The sequence below is a fragment of the Rhipicephalus sanguineus genome, unplaced genomic scaffold (assembly GCF_013339695.2).
Source record: "Rhipicephalus sanguineus isolate Rsan-2018 unplaced genomic scaffold, BIME_Rsan_1.4 Seq451, whole genome shotgun sequence".
NCBI classification, from domain to species: domain Eukaryota; kingdom Metazoa; phylum Arthropoda; class Arachnida; order Ixodida; family Ixodidae; genus Rhipicephalus; species Rhipicephalus sanguineus.
In genome coordinates this window covers 273,096-280,001 of record NW_023615281.1, presented here as the reverse complement: position 1 = coordinate 280,001, position 6,906 = coordinate 273,096, and the positions used below count along the sequence as shown (strand labels likewise).

The 6,906-nt window shown below is 40.3% G+C and overlaps 1 protein-coding gene across 1 annotated transcript in view; it reads left to right on the top strand.

Moving 5' to 3' along the window:
- Positions 1–6,906, top strand: part of LOC119377388 (basement membrane proteoglycan) — a 33,559-nt gene continuing 26,653 nt past the window's right edge. Inside the window, exon 1 of the mRNA XM_037646883.1 lies at positions 1–111. The gene's annotated coding sequence lies outside the window, so the exon portion shown is untranslated. The remainder of the gene's footprint in view (positions 112–6,906) is intronic.

The following is a 6,906-nucleotide window of genomic DNA, read 5'->3' as shown; positions in this document are numbered from 1 at the left end:
ACAGCACCTTGGTCGTACCAGACGTTCGTGCCAGTGATGCAGGCACCTACATCTGCACAGCTAAGAGTGAACGTACCACACTGGAAGTTCCAACAATTCTTGTTGTCACTGGTGAGCTCGCGAGTTATTTTTATATAGAGTTCTAAAATACATTCTCAGAAACTCTTCCAGACAAAGAACAAGGTCATCTCCTAAGTTATGTGTTAGGACAGCCTGTCTATTCCAGATGACTTGAATTTGTTTTAAATCTTCCTAAGTGCAAACATTATAAGCATTCTCTTAATACAATGTGAATATGATCTGAAAGCTATGGACAACTGGTGATGAGCTCGCGAGTTTTTTTATATAGAGTTCTAAAATACATTCTCAGAAACTCTTCCAGACAAAGAACAAGGTCATCTCCTAAGTTTTGTGTTAGGACAGCCTGTCTATTCCAGATGACTTGAACTGGTTTTAAATCTTCCTAAGTGCAAACATTATAAGCATTATCTTAATACAATGTAAATATGATCTGGAAGCTATGGACAAAGATAGAGCCAGGAAAAGAAAGAAGCAGGTTAAAAGAATTATGTAGCTCTACACAAATATGGAAACAAGTGTTTCTGCAGCTTATTAACCTGTCTTGCATTTATTTAGCAGGCGTCTAGATACGTCCATGTTTCTGATTGCTTGCTGCTTGTCATTAATACTATTGGCACAAACTATGCTCTAAAAGAACTTAAAAACAGCGCTAGGAAGGGACATAGAAAGAAGTGAATAAACTCGTTGTTAGTCAGCGCTTGGCCTTGTCACTTCTTTCTCTGTTGCATCCTAGCACTGTTTTCAGAAATTCAGTATGCACCAACAAGCCCACATTAATACTCTATATCTAAAGGAACTGTTTAAATTATTCTAGTTGATACCAGTGCTTATGGCAAAGAGTAGTGCAAACGATGAGGACAAAGACGGTAACAACGCAGGAAGGGACCTAGCAGAGATCAGTCTCATTCTTTTGAGCATTGCTTGTGATTGATTAGTATCTGCACTGCTTTATTACATACATGAAAACTCTGGGATTGAGGTGTACAATAACTATACCTACCTACAATTTATGGCAACAAACTGTAACTAGAAGAGAACTGATACCTCATATTGAGCAGTGCAACAAAGGAAGGTCATTGGTAAAAAAGAAAATAAAGCCAAAGACATATCACATAAGAAGTGCTAAATATAAATTGATGTTAAAGCTGTAAAATGCGCATGCACCTGCGCATCACTGACAGGGTTCTCCTGCGAATATCGAGATGAAAGGCATCTGCTATATTCATTGCACTAGTCCCTGTGTGTGACAATGTCGTGCTCAAAGGCAGCACGACATTGTCTCAGGAAGTTTCAGGAAAATTTGTTGATCCACTGTTGTTAACATATGCAAGAAAGCGAACTTCGAAATCCGAGACGTCACGTCAGGAGATTTCGGCGCGAAATTTAAAATTGAGACTTTCACCACGATTTTGTGTTCTTACGAAAAAACCTACGATGGTGGAATTAATGACTGCGGAGGTTTTCAGAGTATAATTCAGTTTTTTTCTTTTCCTCGAAAGGAGTTGGAGAGTTGCATTGCTCTGTATAATGGATAGCCAACTCACCGGAGATGCAGCCTTTCTTTTGAAGCACTGGTTTGGCGGATGAAGTCAAAGGTTTCGTGATTGAGCATTGATGCCATGACAGTTTCATAAAGGACTAAAGTCACGACGGATGTTTCATACTATAAAAATCTTTATCTTTGCACTTCAATGCATCCTCTTTTACAGACACAGGCAGGACTGTTCATTTTCGAGACTACATTTCGGTTTTTTTTATATTATTTTTTTTGCTTATCAGTACTGTAGGTCTTCTGCAGACACACACGGGAGCGGGCATACAACTTCACAGGCATGTGGTAAATTTGACATATATGTCCCAAAAGGCAGCAGGGACGACACGAGGAAGACCGTAACACTTTTCAAGAGCAAATACTACATCAATAATATTACTTACACTTTGCTACTGGATAAAAAGAGAACAAATATACCATTTAGAGATCACATACTACACATGAGAAAAGAAATGTACAAGAAAAAAAACACTATGATTCAACGCTGCAAGGTATTTTCTGCACCTTTACATCAAGAGAATTAACTATAGAGGCTCTATGAGCTGCTCCACAAATGAAAAAACTGATCCAAGTTGGGATTATTTACAGCTTTGCATGGGGGTAGCACGTTCCAAGTGTTCACAGCGCAAGGGAAATAGGAATATTTAAACGTATTGCAGTGCACACTGAATGGCCAGATACATTTAGAGTGGCTTGTCCTACTAGAGCGATGGCCGGGTGGATGAATGTAGTCGTCTTGACTGATTTTAATGTGGCCGTAAAAGAGGAGGTAAAGAACTTCATAGAAGCAACATGACGCCGGCAAGACAAAGTTGGCAAGTGAGCTTGTTTGCGCGTTTCTGATGCGCTGTCATGCCAAGAATACTTTGAAAAAAACCTCAGAGCCCTATTCTGTTATCTTTCAAGTTTGTCGCAAAGATACTTTTGATGGGGATCCCACACTATTGCTTCCGTATTCTAGTATAGGTCTGAGCAGGATTTTATATCCAGTTAGTTTAACGGCTGGCGGGGCTTCGTTCAATTTTCTGCGCAGAAATTCTAGCTGCTTAAATGCCTTGTGTTTATACCATCTTAAGTCTTGTGAAAATGTGACACCCAAGTGTTTGACGTTGTCAACTTGTGTAAAATTCAAGCGTTTAAGAGTATATACTGAAATGATAAAGGTTGTTTTTTTCTTAGTTAGGCTGATGAACGCTGTTTTAGACACGCTTATTTCCGTCCCCAATGTATCACACCACTGGGCAATGTTTTGTAAAGAAGAATTAAATTTTAAATGGTCATCATTACTGCGTATTGTAGAATAAATTACACAGTCATCTGCAAAAAGTCACAAAGTTACACCTGGTTCTGCACAATAGAGATGTCATTGACGTAGATGAGAAATAATGTTGGTCTTAAAACAGACCCTTGAGATACACCGGACAAAACATTTAGGCAGTCAGAATCTACATTATTTAAGGTTGCATACTGGGTACGATTTGTTAGGTAAGCCGAGATCCATGCTATTACTTTGCTGTTTGTGCCAATAGTTTGAAGCTTGGCTGTTAATTTAGAATGAGGTCATTGTGGTACTTGCGTGAAAACAAATGGGGACGAAGAAAGGTGTACACATGGACAAGAGCAATCTAACAACCGATTAAAAAAAAAAATGTTTGCTTAAAAGCCCAACGGGATCTGCGCTTTCCGCCAGAGAGCACACACCATCCGCGCAATAACAATCGCTGTAGACAACAATGCTCCAGATCATCGCGTCCTCACACATACACACATAACCAAAAATGATCATTGAAGTTTTCGAACTGAGTTTTCGAAGTAGGCGTTATAGGCAAGTACTCCGCCAGCAGTGCAAGTGTGCAAATTGCCGGAACAACCGCCATTCCGAGGTTCGCATACATCGCGAATTCTGTCAGACTGTCCTTCATTAATTTCTCTATTTTCCCAGAAAGAATGGGTAAATCGTGACGCGCTGACGTTGAGAGAAGCATGCATCATGCTGCCCGCGTGTCATCGCTGCGTTGCAGTGAAGCACGTCTTTTTTGCAGACGCACATTTCAGCTGATCACGAGACCGCCTTTTGTTTAGCTTTTCTCTTGCGCTGGCAGCGAGGCTGGGATGCTTCACTTGTCACCCATTAGTATCGCTACATTACATTGCCTTGTGGCTCATAAGGACCATCGTTTCTGCGGATTTGCGGCTAAATCGGAATCGGGGAATTGGCACATGGCACCCAAAGTTTTCGAATTAACAGGGCTGGTACGACTGCCGCTTCAATTATCCACTCAATTTACATTGCAAATATGGGGCCAAGGAATCCTAATTATCGGTCGGAAATACAGAGTTCGAATTAATGAGATTTTACTGTATTACCCTCACTTGATTCATAATTTTTTAAGTTTAAAAGATTGTTATACCGTCTTATATGCTCGAAGTATAGTAAATTTTTAAAACGTAACATATTTTACAGGTTATCACTTGCATTCTACAGAAAATCAAATCCGTATTACTCAAAGTTGCTTCCACTTCCCTTTGAACCAAAAGAATGACATATGCATATCCCTTGTTTAAACTTTAAAAAGATTGTGCTGGTTAGTTGGGTCAGGACAAATATGCTCACTTTTTTATAATATGCGATATAAGCTATTCGAACTCGCTCGTGAAATTCGCTTCGACTAAATCACTATTTCCTTCGAATTGGCTTCGGACCTAAAATTTACTGTTCGCGCAAGCCTAGTTTTGTTGTCATAAAATCTGTTAAAGTGTGTGAAAAAAAAAGTTATTTATTGCTTGGTGCAACAGGCTTTTAAATTCTTGGTAGTACTGTTTTATTACAGTTGGATCGCATTTACGCTTGCACATTTATTTGAGCTTTCATTTCTGATTAATAATTTCGCACGTTATCCAAGGAGTTCTTCATCTTGTTTGCTTACGTTTCGTGGGGATGTAAGTTTCGTCACAAAAAATTGCCACTTTAAACTTTAGCCATAAGTTATCGACATCATCGCACCGTTCTGCATAAAAATTGTCTAACTTCATTTCCAGGTAGTCGATAATACTTTCATCGTTTGCTCTGCGATAATCTTTAATAAGTATATGTGAATTTTCAGTGTTACTTTTTGTAAGGCCAAGATTAGGAAAATGAATTAGAACCAGTTTATGGTCAGAGATTGAGATAAAGAAAAGCTGAGCATGGTATCCAAAAGTCGCTCGCAGCTGTTTGCCTCCCTATTGCTGACGATTAAATTATCCCAGTCTATTCCTGCCAAGTTGAAGTCACCAGCAAGCACTGGCTTCGTCCAATCATGCATTTTCTCAAGAAGGTAGTTGTGCAATTTCATAAGATAAGTCTTGGATGCCCCAGGTCGTCTGTATACTCCATCTCTTAGTAGAGGTGTGGCTTGAAATGTGACAGTCCACCAAGGACTCTTGTGGTTAGGTATACCATGTTCCTCCTGAAACATCAGACCATCTTTTATGGTTATGGCTACACTGCCTCCACGGCCGTCACAAGCTTTGTGGATTAGGCTATAGCTTTCTGGAATTATTTCATAATCGTGGATACCAGGATGAAGCCACGTCTCGGTAATCACCAAAATATCAGGTGCATAAGCCAATAAATCTCTTCTAGTGATGTTGATCGCTATGCTTCTGGCGTTGAAACACAATAAAGGAAACGACGGCATATTTTCCTGATATCATGCACTTGAACTAGTGCCCTCGTGGCCAGCCGTCTTGGAATGAGCTGGCTTCAGAGCTATCTTCTTTTCCACGTGCTTATCCCATGCGTACAGCATGTCATTTTTCTCAGTTATCGTAAAGAAGCACAACACTATCACCGTCTTATTGGTTACGCTTTGAGGACTCCCACAATTCCCTGCACGTTTCATGAACTGTGAATGAAAAATCCTCCGATACCGATATGTTTGTCCCTTTGAGCTTTGAGCAGTTGCGCAGAACTGTCATTTTTTGGCAAAATCATAAAACCACAGTATGGTGGGTCAGTCCCGATTAGTTAATTTTTTTCCAACGCAACGCGTTCCACGGTTTTTACTTTTATTTTCAGCGAATCGTTAACATATCATCCTTGACATATTCCTCAAGGACGCCGGGCTTTCGTTGTTATTTTCTGGGATACCGTATATTACAATGTTGTTACGGCGGCTTCTGTTTTCTAAGTCGTCCATCGTACTTTTTAATTGTGCAACTTGTTTTTGAACCGTATTCACTATTGCTTCACACTTTTCACAGTCTCTGAGTGATGCAAGTGTATTCTCGATGAGAGACAGGCATGTTTGGATGCTCTGCATTCCAATTTTAAGTTCAGATTGTGAAACCTTAATTTCTGTGGCGGTAAAATCTTCTGCAGAACATTGCTATCAGGCCCTGGGTTTTCTTCTGTGTCACCACTCATAATTAACAATAGGTGAATTATGCGAGATGCTTCCATACAACATGACCACAAACAGGCGGGGCTCAGCAACACCACAAGGCATGCACAGCTACTTTTGAAACACTTCGCAAAACAATATTTTTCACCAACTTGTGCACAGAAGAGCACGAAATTTAACATTGTGCGCCTGGCGCCGCCGCCGAGTCACTTGAATAAAGAACAGCAAAAACTTAATGCTCACCTTCTGCTGTCCTTGTTCGCCAGTGCTTCATCTTCTTTCCTCTGAACTTTGGTGTGCGATGGCCTTGTTCAAATTGAGGACAATATGGTGAGGAAGCAATTTCAGGAGGATGGGGTATAGCATTGGGCTTAATTACATCTTCCGATTCTGATTCTTGAGGGCACATGTGTCAGATGGTACAGCGTCTTAGAGGCATCGAAGTCCTCGAAGGTCGGTGGAGGATTTAACGGGCTGCATGTCAAGTTGCTGCATGTGAGCCTGAATTATCATGTTTTCTTGGCAAGCACTGTTTTCGAATGTCGAGGCTTCACAGTAGCAGCTTGCAGTTGCTGGAGGTCCCGTGATCGCCAATTTCACGTCACCTGTCAAGACAGAACATAGATAGGTGAACTTGTCTACATTGGTACGTCCACCTATGTTGTGGACCAATTGGCCGAATTGCTCTCAAAAAGATGTCCATAATGATGGTTTGCGATCGAACTTCATAAGGTTGATTTTCAGAAGTTAAACATTTTGGAATAAGAAAGTTGTTCTTTGTAATAAGGTTGGATTTTGGAAGTTTTGGAAGTGGATGTATGTTGCACGAGTTTGATTGACATGCCAGTGATCTATAAATGAAGTGATTCTTAAAGTTGACATTTACAA